The sequence below is a fragment of the Tachyglossus aculeatus genome, unplaced genomic scaffold, assembly GCF_015852505.1.
Source record: "Tachyglossus aculeatus isolate mTacAcu1 unplaced genomic scaffold, mTacAcu1.pri scaffold_89_arrow_ctg1, whole genome shotgun sequence".
NCBI classification, from domain to species: Eukaryota; Metazoa; Chordata; class Mammalia; order Monotremata; family Tachyglossidae; genus Tachyglossus; species Tachyglossus aculeatus.
The window spans coordinates 208,572-225,367 of NW_024045097.1; the positions used below are offsets into that span (position 1 = coordinate 208,572).

At 40.5% G+C, this 16,796-nt stretch overlaps 1 non-coding gene across 1 annotated transcript; it reads left to right on the forward strand.

Annotated features, from left to right (window-relative positions):
• The first annotated feature begins 7,619 nt into the window (after positions 1 to 7,619).
• LOC119924277 lies at positions 7,620 to 7,757 on the forward strand. The gene has a single exon (XR_005449085.1). It is a non-coding gene; the product is annotated as a small nucleolar RNA SNORA7 (small nucleolar RNA).
• The last annotated feature ends 9,039 nt before the right edge of the window (positions 7,758 to 16,796 follow it).

A 16,796-nucleotide genomic window follows, 5' to 3' on the forward strand; every position in this document is an offset into this window, starting at 1 on the left:
GTAGTTACAAGGTAGTCGGGTTGGATACAGTCCCCATCCCACATAGGTCTTACACTCTTAATCCCCATTTTACAGATGAGGGAACTGAGGTCCAGAGAAGTCAAGTGATTTGCCCATGGCCCACAGCAGACATGACGCAGGGCTGGGATTAGAACCCATGACCTTCTGACTCCCAGGCCCTTGGTCTATCCACTAGACCATGCTGCTACTGTAAGCCCCAAATGGGACATGAAGTGCGTCTCATTTTGTATCTACTCCAGGTGCTTGACTGTTCCGTTATAAAAAAATAAGTAATAGTAATTATCGTGGCTGTGTGGTTTTTCTCCTGGGTCTGCTTTGCCATTTTCCTTTTTTAAATGGCATTTGTTAAGCATTTACAATTTCCTAGGTACTGTACTAAGTGCTGGAGTAGTTACAAGATAACTGGGTTGGAAAGAGTCCCTTTCCCACATAGGGCTAACAGTCTTAATTCCCATATTCCAGATGAGGTAACTGAAGTACAAAGTTGTTAAGTGATACATAGCAGACAAGCGGCAGAGCTGGGATTAGAATTCAGGTCCTCTGACTCCCAGGCCTGTGCTCTTTCAACTAGGCCATGCTGTCTGTTCAGGGGAAAAGGAGACCAGCATGATTCTTACTAGTCCACTTTTCTACATGCTTTCCAGCCTAATTATTTCTTCCCTGTCGCTCAATTCTTTTTCCTCGCTCTACTATCCTTTCCCTTAAATCTACTTCTTTTGAAGGCCCTAGGCAGCATGAGTTTGCTCAAACTTGCACATCCTCAGTTAGTACAGCAATGCATGGTTCTGCATTCTGCCACTTGGGAGAGTGGTGACTCGGCATTCAATCATAAAAGGGATACGTTAGCACATTCTCAGGATACAGACAGCCTGCCTCTCTTCCCTTTCTCCTCTTCCCTGATAAATGTTTTACACTTTCAGTCCCATTCTCTAATATTTCTGTAGAGCTCCCATTTGGATCCTGGCCAGACTTCTTTTCTCCCTCATTCATTCTGAATGTTGTAGGTGGAGAAGCAATCTTAACTCTGCTCTGCACTGAGGTTATTTCAACTAAAATCTTCTAATTTTAGAAATCATCATTAATAGAGTATGACATTTATCTATATGAAATCATTATATTAATGACTACTTTGGTGGGGAAAATACTCCAAAACAGGGACAAGATGAACATCTGAATCTCTGCACTGTTCTTGATAGTAACTGTGGAATTTGTTAAGCACTTACCATGTGCAAGGCATTGTATTAATTGCTGGTGTAGATACAAGCAAACTGGATTGAACACAGCCCCTGTCCCACCTGAGGCACACAGTCTCAATCCCCATTTTACAGATGAGGTAAGAGAGCCACAGAGAGGTGAAGTGACTTTTCCAAAGTCACACAGCAGACAGGTGGCAGAACTGGCATTAGAACCCAAGTCCTTCTGCCTCCCAGGCTGGTGCTCTTTCCACTAGGCCATGCTGCTGTTGTGTTTTTTTAATGGCATTTGTTAAGCACTTGCTATATTCCAGGCACCATACTAAGTGCTGGGGTAGATACAAGCTACACGTTGGATGTAGCCCAAGTTACACATGGGCTGATAGTGTGGGCTCAACTTTTATTTTGTAGTCTGGTCTTATATGGAAAGCTAAGGATAAGGGTGAAGATAGTTTTTTTCTATACTCAATGCCTACTGCTAGTTTCTCCCTTCCTCCCTTTGCTGGGGAGTTATCTTCTCCATCCCCAGTCAAGAGTATTGTCTTCAATAGTGGCAGTAAGAAGCTTGAGAAACCACTCCAGTGTCTGTTCTCCATGGTATCCACTCATCATCATCATCATAATCATCATCAATCGCATTTATTGAGCGCTTACGATGTGCAGAGCACTGTACTAAGCGCTTGGGAAGTACAAATTGGCAACATATAGAGACAGTCCCTACCCAACAGTGGGCTCACAGTCTAAAAGGGGGAGAAAGAGAACAAAACCAAACATACTAACAAAATAAAATAAATAGAATAGATATGTACAAGTAAAATAAATAAATAAATAAATAAATAGAGTAATAAATATGTACAAACATATATACATATATACAGGTGCTGTGGGGAAGGGAGGGAGGTAAGATGTGGGGATGGAGAGGGGGACAAGGGGGAGAGGAAGGAAGGGGCTCAGTCTGGGAAGGCCTCCTGGAGGAGGTGAGCTCTCAGTAGGGCCTTGAAGGCAGGAAGAGAGCTAGCTTGGCGGATGGGCAGAGGGAGGGCATTCCAGGACCGGGCGATGACGTGGGCCGGGGGTCGGTGGCGGGACAGGTGAGAATGAGGTACGATGAGGAGATTAGCGGCGGAGGAGCGGAAGGTGCGGGCTGGGCTGTAGAAGGAGAGAAGGGAGGTGAGGTAGGAGGGGGCGAGGTGATGGAGAGCCTTGAAGCCCAGGGTGAGGAGTTTCTGCCTGATGCGCAGATTGATTGGTAGCCATTGGAGATTTTTGAGGAGGGGAGTAATATGCCCAGAGCGTTTCTGGACAAAGATAATCCGGGCAGCAGCATAAAGTATGGATTGAAGTGGAGAGAGACACGAGGATGGGAGATCAGAGAGAAGGCTGATGCAGTAGTCCAGACGGGATAGGATGAGAGTTTGAATCAGCAGGGTAGCGGTATGGATGGAGAGGAAAGGGCGGATCTTGGCAATGTTGCGGAGCTGAGACCGGCAGGTTTTGGTGACGGCTTGGATGTGAGGGGTGAATGAGAGAGCGGAGTCGAGGATGACACCAAGGTTGTGGGCTTGTGAGACGGGAAGGATGGTAGTGCCGTCAACAGAGATGGGAAAGTCAGGGAGAGGGCAAGGTTTGGGAGGGAAGACAAGGAGTTCAGTCTTCGACATGTTGAGCTTTAGGTGGTGGGCAGACATCCAGATGGAGATGTCCTGAAGGCAGGAGGAGATGCGAGCCTGGAGAGAGGGGGAGAGAGGAGGGGCAGAGGTGTAGATCTGGGTGTCATCAGCGTAGAGATGATAGCTGAAGCCGTGGGAGCGAATGAGGTCACCGAGGGAGTGCGTGTAGATCGAGAACAGAAGGGGACCAAGCACTGAACCTTGGGGAACCCCCAGAGTAAGAGGGTGGGAGGGGGAGGAGGAGCCTGCAAAAGAGACTGAGAATGAACGACTCCATTCCTTAAGTGTGTACTTCCTAATTTCCCTAACTCTTCCCTTTACATTTCTAATTTTCCCTTTCATATCACATTTCAGATTTCACAACTTCCTCTAGGAAGGAATCCCATGTACTTAGGAACTGCCAAATGAGTCAGTTCTCTTTGTGTTTAGTTTTAATCAATCAGTGGTATTTATTGAGCACTCATTGAGTACACATTACTGTACTAACCATTTGTGGGAGTACAATAAAGCAGCACTGGAAGACATGTTCCCTGCCCACAGTGAGCTAACATGTACCATCTTCAAGCTTCGAGCCTACCCGTCCTATTGTTGCTTTGAGATTTAATGAACACAATTCTGTTTACCAAGTATAGATCTTTTGTACCACCCAAACCGTTGTCACACATTCATTTGAATACAACTGTGCCTTTGGAAGACATCCCTAAAGATGCATGCAGACGATTAGTCAATTTTTTTCCGAGAAAGCACAGTGCTTCTAAATTCACTTACCTAAAGAGCATCCTTTATCTAGCAAGCAACATACAAGGATCTCCAGTGATGTCACTGAGTTCAATATTGCCCCTGAATTTTGCTTCAGTGATGCTGATAGACATAGAGGTGAAAAATTGAATCCTTTGAGCAACTGAAAGTGGTACTGACAGTGCTGTGCACACAGTAAGCACTCAATAAATACGATTGAATGAATGAATGAATATTCCAAATAAATTGAGGCCAGGCATTGTGTCTATTTAATGTAGTATACTCTGCCAGGTGCTGAGCACGGTACTCTTTGCACAATAAACACTCAATAAAATACCATCATACCATCACACTACTTTAAATTATTTCTGACCCTGATTACTGATTCATTATTCAATAATAATAAAAATAATAATGACAACAATATTAATAGTATTTAGTGCTTATTTTGTATTAAGGCCTATGTGGATGCACGGTAATCAATTTTTTATGGTTATTTAATTAAAGTGAACTGTTTAAAAGATGATACTAATGAAAGACCTATTTATTATGATATAATAATTAGTATATAATAATCATATTATGATATGAAAATGAAGACCATATGTCTTCATTGTTTTCCCAAGCTTTCTGCCTCCTGGAGGTATTGGTGTAAACCTATAGCCATATGAGAAGGCTGAAGTGATCTTTCTGCATCGTGGAGTAATTGGTGTAAAATTATAGACATATGAGAAGGCTGAAATGATTTTGACATTATAATTTATATTCAGCATCCCAAACACATCTAGTAAATTAAGTGTTCTCCGTTTTGTACCAAACTGATTTCTATAATGTCATTTTCACTGAAACTGTTCAGCTCTGACCTGGAAATTGGAAAGAAAACAAAGAAAAATGAGTATTGAAATTTACTGGAGACTAGGAATTGCAGAATGGTCTCTCAAACATACTGAATGGCCCTCATTTATAGAAGTACCCCAAATCCACCTCCTTCCACCCTCATTTAGACTCCCTCTTCAACACTAGATGGGCCCTTCAATCAAACAATCAATCCATCATTTATTGAGCATTCACTAAAACTGATGGCATTTGTTAAAGTGCTTAATATGTTTCAAGCACTGTTTTAAGCTCTGGGGTAGATACAAGATCTTCAGTTAGGACATGGTCCATTTCCCGCATGGGGTTCACAGTCTTAATCCCCATTTTACAGATGAGGTAACTGTGGCAGAGAGATGTTAATTGACTTGCCCTAGGTCACAGTGCAGATGAGTGGCAGAGCCAGGATTAGAACTCAAGGCTTTCTGACACCCAGACCTGTGCTCTTATCCACTAAACTGCCCTGCTAACTACTTGGGAGAATACAATTCTACAGAGTTTGGTAGATACATTTCTTGCCCACAACTAGCTGACAGTCTAGAGAGGGTGACAGGGATTGAAATGCATTTCACAATGTGCATCACCTCGGACCACTTTCGTGTTCACTGCACTCTGTGCCCCAGTGGGAAAACAACGGGTAGGAAAGAGATAATGTGACTAGCACTGCACAATACTAACAATAATGATGACATTTATTAAGCACTTATTATGTTCAGAGTACTGTTCTAAGCGCTGAGGACAATGAACACTATAGTAAATCCCTTTGGAGTCTCAGGACTGCTGCTCATCCATCATTCCCTACAAAAGATTCAATCATCATCAAAGAAGATTGCAAACAATGAGGTTGAGGAAAAACATCCAAGCACCAGCAAATAAGTAATACTTATTGCATCATGTCCTCACTGGGTGGAACACAAGGAGAATGAAAGAGTCATTACTTTTTGATGGAGCTTTCTCTGTTCCACTGATTTGGGTTTGCAATTCTATCTATTAGTTTTAGTCGGCTTCCCCTTTTCAATCATACTGTGAGATGGGGATTGTGACCGAGTGTACTTTCAACAAAATGATTAGAGTGAAAAAGGTCTAAATCATTTGACCAATGGTTACCCATGTTTATTTAAAAATATTTTAAGGTGGATGTCCCTCAACCTCACACAATATTCTGGCTACTGTAAAACCATCCTTGCCATCAGGAAATCCTTTCTATCTGCCTGAGCACTCTCTTAGGTTAATTGAAGTCTATTTCCATTTCTTCATTACTCTATGATTATGGAGAAGTAGTCACTATCATGTTCATCATAGCAGCCTTTCATACATAAATAAATATGTAAATTACCCTTTAAACCTTTTTCCCTTTAGGATAAAGAATTCCAATGTATTTCTTATTTTATTGATATTTGCTAATTTCTTACTATGTGCCAGTCACTCTATTAAGCTCTGGAGTAAATGCAAGCTAATAAATTTGCACACAGTCCAGGTCCCACATAGGGCTCACAGTCTTAATTCCCATTTTATAGATGAGGTGGCTAAGGCACAGAGCAGTTAAGTGAGTAGCCCAAGGTCGTACAGTAAACAAGTGGCAGAGCCACATAGAACCCAGGTCCTCTGAATACCAGGACTTTGTGCTTGCATGTAAGCCATGCTACTTCTTAAAGGCTTTACCTGCTCTGTCCTTCCTAGTTTTTATCATTTTTTCCGGATCCTCTCCAGCTTCTCCATGTCCTATTTAAAGATCAGCGACCAGGACAAAATACTCACAGGTTTCACCAATGCAGAGTATTGAAAAAAAATGACTTTTCAGCACTTGTATTCCCTGCTTCCAATTTAGCCTAGTCAGATGCTGGGAAATGTTTCTTAATATGATCTAGCAAAATGACTTGGTGGATATAGCATGGGCCAAGGAGTCAGAATATCATGGGTTCTAATCTTGGTTCCACCATATGTCTACTGTGTGACCTTGGGCAAGGCACTTCACTTCTCTGGGCCCCAGTTACCTCATATTTAAAATGGGGATTTATAGTGAGTCCTATGTGGCACAGGGACTGTGTCCATCCTGACTACCTTGTATTTAGCAGAGACTGTGTCCATCGTGACTACCTTATATTTAGCACTCTGCTAATAACAGTCCTTGCCACATAGGAAGTGCTTAAGAAATAGCATAATAATAATAATAATAATAATAATAATAATAATAATAATAACTATTATTATTGATAATTGTGTTCATCCACTACATTATCCAATGTAATACCTGTATCTGAGCAATGAATAATGTTTCTTTGGAAACAAAATTAAAACAGAAAATCAGAAGAAAGGAAATGAGTTATCAATTTTAAAAAATTTCCGGTGAGCTTCTTGGAGCAAATCACAGGTTTAGTCTGGGTGTTATTTGTGAATAATTACCAGATTAGTTAGTATTCCAATGATTGACTCAGTACACACAGAAGAAGGCAAATATGTTTGAATTAACAAGTCCTTTAGATTTGTATCGAGCCACTCTAACTCCTTGCATCCACTCTCTCACATTGCATAAAGGCGACTGTGCTAGATATAATTGTCCCCTCTTCCCCTCCCCATTACATCCACTCCTTCCCTCTGCCCTTCCCCTTCCCCCAGCACTTGTATATTTGTACATATTCATTACTTTATTTTATTAATGATGTGTATATACCTATACTTTTATTTATCTATTCTGATGGTATTGCCACCTTTCTACTTATTTTGTTTTGTTGTCTGTCTGTCTCTTCTAGACTGAGAGTCCGTTTTTGGGTAGAGACCATCTCTATATGTTGCCGATTTGTACTGCCCAAGCACTTAGTACAGTGCTCTGCACACAGTAAGCACTCAATAAATACAATTGAAAGAATGAATGAATGAATATTCTCTTATGAAGTATAAGATCATTTTGTAATGGTATGAGTCTTAGCCCATGGAAATGCTCTCAAATCTCTTTTATGACAATATGCAGAAAATTCATTTTGGGAGGCTTTATTCTTTTTGAGTAATATTGCTCTAATTCATCTCTTTTTTATAAATTCCACATAATATTCATTTATACTAGTAATATAAATACCCTTGCAAATCAATCAATCAATGGTATTTATTGAACACTTACTCCTTGGTACCCCTCTCAGGGTCTTATCTGGAGAGTTTCCAGTACTCTACCAGTCCCGACTACAGGAAGGAGAGTCAAGCAGAGGCATATCCAGTCCATTCCTAGCTTGGACAGTGGCTAGTGCGTGGAAAGCAATCTGCTACAAGTCGAAACTCACCTGTGCTGGGTGACAGCAGCATGGGAAAGAGTCGAAGGCAGAGACTCGTTTACTGTGTGGAAGGAGGCAATGGTAAACCACTTCTGTATTTTTACAAGAAAACTCTCTGTATACATTTCCAGAACAACTGCAGATGGAAGTGAGGTGTTCTGGGAGAGATGCTCTATTCTGTCTCTATGGGTTGGACATGATTGGACAGCATAAGACAATAACAACGACTCCTTAGCAAATCATGTTGAATATTGACAAATTACCCTATTTACATATTGAACTATTTTATGCCACATTATCCTTATTATTCTACTGGAGATAGTTGGTCAAGTAATGATTTAATTTTATTTATCTCAAGGGATTCAATTTTTCATTGCAAATATAGGATATTAAATTGTGTTTTAAATTTGACCTAGAAAGGTTAATATTTTCAGTTATTGATCCAAATCATAGTTTAGTAAGACTAAATGGAAAGAATATATATATATACATATATACATATATATTCTACATACTATATGTACCTATTCTATAACTATAGTATATGTAAGTGTGTATAGTATGTAAGTATAGTCCCCCTCTAGACTGTAGCTCATTGTGGGCAGGGATTGTGTCTGCACAAGTGCTTAGTACAGTGCTCTACACACAGTAATTGCACAATAAACACAATCAAATGACCGACTGACTTGGGCCTAGCATAGATTGCAGGCTAAGGCCTCATGTGTGATGAGGGTAGGTAAGTACAAAGGGAGACCAATCAATCAATCAATCAATCAATCGTATTTATTGAGTTCTTACTGTGTGCAGAGCACTGTACTAAGCGCTTGGGAAGTACAAGTTGGCAACGTATAGAGACAGTCCCTACCCAACAGTGGGCTCACCATCTAAGAGGTCTCAAGCTAGGCCTTAGAGCCAGTCATCTGGAGATTTACATTATCCAGAAGGAAATGGGTAGACATTGTTAATTTTTCAAGTGGAGAGAGCTGTGAGTAGAATTGCATTTTAGGAGTTGATGCGGGCTATGGAGTGAATTTTAACCTGAAGTGGGAAGAATCTGAAAGAAGGTAGGTCATCGAAGAGGCTGATAGAGTAATACAACCAGAGATGACAAGATCTTGAACCAAGGTGGTGGTTATTTGGGTGGAAATTATAGGTTGAATCTGTGCTGTATTATATAGGATGTACTGGTGAGATTTAGTGTGTGGAAATTAAATATTTATCATTATATAGATTCTGGGATTAATAATAATAATAATAATAATAATAATAATAATAATAATAAAAATGGTGATATTTCTTAAGCACTGTTCTAAACCCCGGGGTAGATACAAGGTAATCAGGTTGCCCTCCCTGGGTCTTACAGTCTTAATCCCCATTTTACAGATGAGGGAACTGAGGTTCATAGAAGTGAAGTGACTTGCCCAAGGTCACACAGCAGACATGTGGCAGAGCCATGATTAGAACCCATGACCTCTGACTCTCAAGCCTGGACTCTTTCCACTGAACCATGCTGTTATGTGGTTTACGGTGTGAAGTGTGCTAATAATTTCTCCAAGTGGGTTATAGGATAACAAAATTTCTGATATCCCATTTGATGAACAAATCTGACCTTTTACTGGGCAGCCTGGAAAATGTCCTAAATTCAGCAAGGTCCTAACACCTAATATAAAACTGAGCACAGGATGTCTTGATGAATATTTTAATGCTGCTTTCCTGTTTTATGCATAATTTATCCTTACTAATAAATATTTGTCTTTATTCATAATTTATTATCAACTCTTAATGGTACTGCAATGAGTATATTTTAAACCAAAATGTTATGCATATATTCTTACTTCCTTTGCTTACATTTTATATAGTCAGTTATTCCAACTGTAGATAATGGGTGAAAGAGGATGATGGAAGTGGGCTTACATTCCATTAAAAGATATCTGTAAAGAATGTTTATGTTCCTTATATTTGGGGTGATATCTCAACCGTCATGATTAGTGTTTATTAGATTTGGTGGGGCATGGATAAATCTTGGCTTCGTGTTAACATTTAAATAAAAGAATGGAAAATTTGGGAAAATATATTGGGGTCAATATATTTAGTAGTCTGGCTGCATAAGAGCATAATTTAGGCAACAGTTGATGTTATTGTTGCTATATTCCCTTGCATTGTATCAGAAGATACTCAAGGGATTTAGTCTCAGCAGTAACTGAGGACAGTTAATATAATGGAATCAAAAGCCCTCTGCAAGAGTGAAAGCATTGGCTACTCTTTTTCAGCTAGGAGGTAAAGGTGTTTATTGTAATGTAATTATAAATATATTTCCACGTACTGAAGAACAGAGAAGGTAATCATCTTATAGTAAGCATACTATTCTTACTATATCTTTATGAAAACAATCTAAGTTAATTCATCATCTCTTTCACGAATAAATGTCAATGCTATTTCTTCTTGCTCTTTCTTCTTCTTAGTTCACATTTCAAATTGACAGTAAACTTATCTGTTTTGAAATGTTCATCTGTCAAATTTTACCCCCCTGCTCACTTTACCTTCTTCTGATGCTCTTATATAGTTATGGCTAAAATATAGTCTTCATATTCCCAATCTGATTCTGGGCTGTTATGAATCTGAGAACAAAATTTTTCAATCACAGTGCAACATCACTGCAGAGGAGACTTGATGATTTGTATTTGCTGTGAACTCTGCTATCTTCATTTGGATTGGAGACTGTGGTTTGATGAGGAGCAGCGTGGCTCAGTGGAAAGTGCACAGTCTTGGGAGTCAGAAGACATGAGTTCTAATCCCAGCTCTGCCACTTGTTTGCTGTGTTACCTTGAGCGAGCCTCCTAAATTCTCTGTGCCTCAGTTACCTCATCTGTAGAATGGGGATTAAGACTGTGAGCCCCATGTGAGACAACCTGATTACCTTGTATTTACCCCAGCGCTTAGAACAGTGCTCAGCAAATAGTAAGCGCTTAACAAATTCCATAATTATTACTATTGTTATTATGATGATGATGTACGAGTCTCAGCAGAATGCAGATCACATGAGCAATTACATGGACATGATGTGATTGCATGCTTCATACTAAGTTTACTCATAATTCTGGCACTTAGGTTTGGACACTTTTATCACTTTTAAGCCTGCCAGATTTGGAAGCACAGAGTGGGCTTTACATACATGGAGTGCATGAGGAGGGCAAGGAAGTAGCATGTCCTGAGAAGCAACGGGGCCTAGTAGAAAGAGCCTGGGCCTGGGTGTCAGAGGACCTGAGTTCTAATTCCAACCACACTACCTCTCTGCTGTGTGACCTGGGGTAAGTCACTTAACTTTCCCTGTGCCTCAGTTCCCTTATTTGCAAAATGGAGACTATCTGTTCTCCCTCCTACTTAGGCTTTGATCCCAGTGTGGGACCTCTTGCCAAATTATACTCTCCAAGCGCTTAGTACAGCACACAGTAAGTACTCAATAAATATGATTGAATGAAATGCAGTTGAATGTATCTACCCAGGATATCTTGCATCTACTTGGCATATAGTAAGCACTTAACAAATACCGCAGTTATTATAAATATTATCATTAGTATGTGAGAATAATGATATTAATAATTATAGACCTGCATGCATTTTGCAGTGGTTGGAAAGTTGCTCAGGGACCACACAAGGATGCTTCCATCCCAAACCTTGCTTTATTGGGAAAATAGACAAGAGGGAAAAGGGAAGCAGTGAAATAAGAGAAGTTTATTTCTTTTTCTTCCAAAAATTACTACTGGAAAGACATATTATTAAATTCTGCCTTGAAAATACAAAAAAATAGTTTTTCTCATTCCAAAGGTTGTCAAGTATAATGCCTGGGAAATGGCTTGAAAAAGAAAATAATAATAATAATAATAATAATAATAATAATAATAGCATTTGTTAAGCGCTTACTATGTGCCAAGCACCGTTCTAAGCGTTCAGATAGATACAGGGTAATCAGGTTGTCCCACATAGGGCTCACAGTCTTCATCCTCATTTTACAAATGAGGTAACTGAGGGATAGAGAAGTTAAGTGACTTGCCCAAGGTCACACAGCTGACAAGAGGCAGAGCTGGGATTAGAACCCATGACCTCTGACTCCCAAGCCTGGGCTCTTTCTACTAAGCTATGCTGCTTCAGACAGCATTTGTTTTGAAGGTTTTCATGATTTTCAGGTCTATGTTTTAATCTGCTTTTTCCTAGTATCAGTTTGATGTACTTATCTTTTTCTCGGATAGAAATTGTAGTGTAAAGTAAGGAACTATTACCATTCAATTGGGATTTCCACATAAAGCCAATTCCCACTGCAGCTTTCATGTGAGGGAATGTATGATGATGTATTTGTAAAATTGAGCCAAATCCCCTCCCAAGTTGAGGAGGAGGAATTAGAGGGACAGGAGAGCCAGGTGGTCTAGCCTAAAAGGGTCATCCAAGGCATTCTGTTTTTATATTATTTGTGAGGCTATTTTAGTCGCTTTGAGATGTATCGATAATAGTAGTATATGAAAAATAATTTATTTTCTCAACTTCTTAAGGAACTCAGTATGTTTAATTGTTTTGAAAATTAAAAGTATGTGTAAGGAAAGTTGTCCATTTGTTTTATTTACCTGAGATCCTTTTTTTTTTTGGTATTAGTTAAGTGTTTACTATATGTCAAGCACTGTTCTAAGTGCTGGAGTTAATCAGAATGGATACAGTCTCTGGCCCACCTGAGGAAAACAGTCTTAGTAGGAAGAAAAACATGTTTTGAATCTCCATTTTGCAGTTGAGGAAATTGAGGCATAGAGAAATTAAGTGATTTACCCAAGGTCACAAAGTGAGCAAGTGGCAGAGCTGGTTTCCATGCCCATGCTTTATCCACTGGGACTTGCTACTTTCCTTCATAAGAAGATAATGCTCTTGACATAGATCATTACTTAGAAATGACAATTATACCAATTGGCTGGGGAGTTTTTTCCCTCATTACGTAGGCAAAATGAAACCCAGGAAGTTTGTCATTCTACTAAGCTCATTTAGAAATAGAATAATAATAATAATAATAATAATAATAATAATAATAATAATAATAATGGCATTTTGTTAAGCACTTACTATTTGCCAAGGCACTGTACTAAGTGCTGGGAGGGATAAAATCAAATCGGCTTTGGCACAGTCGCTGTCCCACATGGGGCTCACAGTCTTCATCCTCATTATACAGATGAGGTAACTGAGGCACAGAGAAGTAAAGTGATTTGCCCATGGTCATAAAGCAGACAGGTGGTGGACCGGGCATTAGAACCCATGACCTTCTGATTTCCAGGCCTATGCTCTATCCACTAAACCAGGCTGTGGGCAGGGAATTCTTCTATAAACTCTGTTACATTGTACTCTGCTCGGCACACAGTAAGCACTCAATAAATATGATTGATTGATTGATTGGTTGATAGTCCCTTGTCTGCTGACTTTTAATCAAGTGCTATATAAACTTCAGGTCTTCACTGTTTGCTAAGTAGAATTATTATGATAGAAGTGTAAAGTATATAGCGAGACATATTTTGAAAGAATGCTTTAGGTTAGCCAGCTCTGAGGGCTTAGCTCTTCTACACATACTTGATGATGAACATTCAGAACCTATTGCTTCAGAAAGTTGTACAGGTAGAAAATATTAGCAGGTTCAAGATGGGGTTCTATAAATGAATGGATGAATGATGTATAATGGGCTATAAAGAGCAAATCAGGGCTGGAAAGGGTAAATGTTTGTGCATCCCTAAACATTGAGATGTTTCAATAAGGGCAACCAGCAATCAATAAATTGATGGTATATATTGAGCACTTAATGCAGCACTAAGCACTAAGTACTAAGCACTTGGAAGAGTACAATAAAACAGACTTGGTAAGCACAGTATTTGCTCACAAGGAGCTTACTGTCTAGAGGGGAAGACAGGTATTAGCAGAATAAATAAGTAAATAATCACACAGTTCCCATTGCCACAACTGGAGACTATTCTCATCTACCGCACCACCAACTTCTCTCCCACATTCTATCCCTGGCCTGGAATCTCTCGATCTTTGTGTCCAACAAATGATCATTCTCTTACTTTCAAAGCCTTACTGAAGGCAAAATCTCTATGAGGCCTTCCTGAACTAGGCCCTCAATTCCTCTTCTTCCATTCCCTTCCACATCACCCTGGCACTGGGATTTTCACATTTACTACCCCAACAGTCCCACAGCATTTATTAACATATCCATAATTTATTTATTTATATTGCTGCATTAATGGACCCTTCTCTCAGGATCACACCTGGAGAGTTTCCAGGACTCTACCAGTCTCTACTAAGGGATAGAGAGTCAAGGAGAAGCATATCCATTTCATTCCTATCTTGGACTGTGGCTAGAAAGCGGGAGACAATCTGCTACAAGTCAAAACTCAATTATGCTGGGCAGCAGCGGCATGGGAGATAGTCGAAGGCGGAGACTTAAGTTGGCTGCGTGGAAGGAGGGAGTGGTAAATCACTTGTGTATTTTTACCAAGAACACTTTATGGATCCACTTCCAGAATGATTCCAGATGGAGATGGGGCGTTCTGGGAGAGATATGTCCATGGCATCACTATGGGTCAGAGCCGACTCATAGGCATAAGACAAGACAAAATTAATGGACCATGTCTAATGCCTCTCTATGTATTTTTTCTTATTCTTTAGTTCAGGGCTTTGCGAATAGTAAGTGCTTAATAAATACTACTATTGAGTCACTTCAAACTTACAAAGATGAAGGGGGAAGAAGAGGGGAGATATGGATGCAGATGGCGGGCATAAGAGAGTGAGGAATGATGAGAGGAAGGGATGGATCTGGAAAACTGTGGCGGAAAAACCAACAGGATTTGAAGATGAATTGCATGTGAGAGGTACAAATCAGAAGAGTCATAAATGACATAAAGGCAGGGAGAATGGAAGGAAAATAAAGGTATGAAAATGAATCCCACAATCCCCAAGTATGAGCTATTCTGGAGTTCTTAAAACCACATTCTTGACTATAGCCAATAAAGGAGAATTCCATAGAGCACTGCAGAGACTTCCCCAAGGAACACAAACACATAGACACACATTTATACAGGACAGGTTTCAGACTGTAAGAGACGTTAATACTCAGGGTACATCATCACGGGGGTGATAGTTTCTTTTGAGGTATAGTGATCTCTCAAAACTCTGAAGGTTTTTATCATCATGGATTTTCTCTTCAGAACTTTTGAAGAATTGCTATTTCAATCAATCAATCAATCAATCAATCGTATTTATTGAGCGCTTACTATGTGCAGAGCACTGTACTAAGCGCTTGGGAAGTACAAATTGGCATCACATAGAGACAGTCCCTACCCGATAGTGGGCTCACAGTCTAAAAGGGGGAGACAGAGAACAGAACCAAACATACCAACAAAATAAAATAAGTAGGATAGAATTTCGATTTTTGAATTTCGATTTTTGAATTATTGATATATCTCTAGAGGTAGCAGTTTCAGAATTTGAGTTTCATATCTTCCTACTTTATACTTTCTCCTTATCTGTAGTTTATTTTAATGTTTGTCTCTCCCACTGGATTGTAAACTCCTTGAGGGCAGGGATCATGTCTCCTAACTCTAATGTCCTCTCTCAAGTATTTTGCATAGTGCGCTACACAGAAAAATAGCTCAATGGATATAATCGATCAATCAATCATGTTTATTGAGTGCTTACTCTGTACTATAAGCTTGGGAGAGTATTATGGATTGATTGGTCGGTTGGATATATTCAGGTGGGTGAAAAATAGGTTAGGGAGGACTACTGTACATTGTTCCAAATGATAACAATAAGTCACATTGCATGTCATCACTGGCTGTCATATGATCCTAGATAAGGTGGAGTTATTCCTCTCTTCAGAGTGGTCTAACATCTGAAACCAAACCTGATCATATAGAATACCTGCCAGAAGGAAATCTTGTCAACAGAAACTATCTATGTGCCTGTATTCCTAGAGGAAGAGCAAGAGCAAGAGCCCTTGCCGAGTGGTCTGAGGACACAAACTCGAGTTGTCACTTCCCCTTGTTGGGGCTTCTGGTCTCTGAAGAGAGGTGGGCATTCGAATCCCATTTCTGACATTTCTCCCTCTCTTGACTGTAAGCTCATTGTGGACAGGGGTTGTTTCAGTTACATTGTCATATTGTATTCTCCCAAGCTCTCCAAGTGCTCTTCCAAGCATGCAGTAAGTGCTTAATAAATATGATGGATTGATTGAATGATTTAGACATAAACAGCAAAGCCTTTTTTATGCTTATGGATACAGAATCCCGTGTTATCTGTGACTGTGTAGAATAAAACTTTCCACCTAATGGCAAATCTGCTTCTGTCCTTTTGGTCTAGGACTAACCATCATCCATTTTTCAGCTTTGTGAGATATTTACCATACTGGTAGTTTGCAAATCATCATGGTTATTTGCACAGCGAAAGTAACAAAAGCCAAATGGAGATCCCAGAAGAGATGGGAATGCTGATTTCTGATCTCTCACGGATGGCTGGGAATTAAAGTTGAAAAAGGTGTTGTCATTGCAGAAGCCAGATTTCAGAATAGGTTAAACTCATGCTGAAGAGCATTAACATGCCATTTGCTCCTCAGAGCGCCGCCATAGACGCCCAGGACTCCGTTCCCGAGAGGCCTGCCCGCCATCACACCGCGCGGCCTTGCTGCTCCCGGAAGGACCCTCTCCCCAGAGCGCCGCCGTAGACGCCCGGGATTCCGTTCCCGAGAGGCCCGACCGCCCGCCCGCCATCACACCGCGAGGCCTTGCTGCTCCCGGAAGGATCCTCTCCTCAGAGCGCCACCATAGACGCCCGGGACTCCGTTCCCCAGAGGCCCGCCCGCCATCACACCGCCTGGCCTTGCTGCTCCCGGAAGGATCCTCTCCTCAGAGCGCCGCCATGGACGCCCGGGACTCCGTTCCCGAGAGGCCCGCCCGCCCGCCATCACACCGCGAGGCCTCGCTGCTCCCGGAAGGATCCTCTCCTCAGAGCGCCGCCAT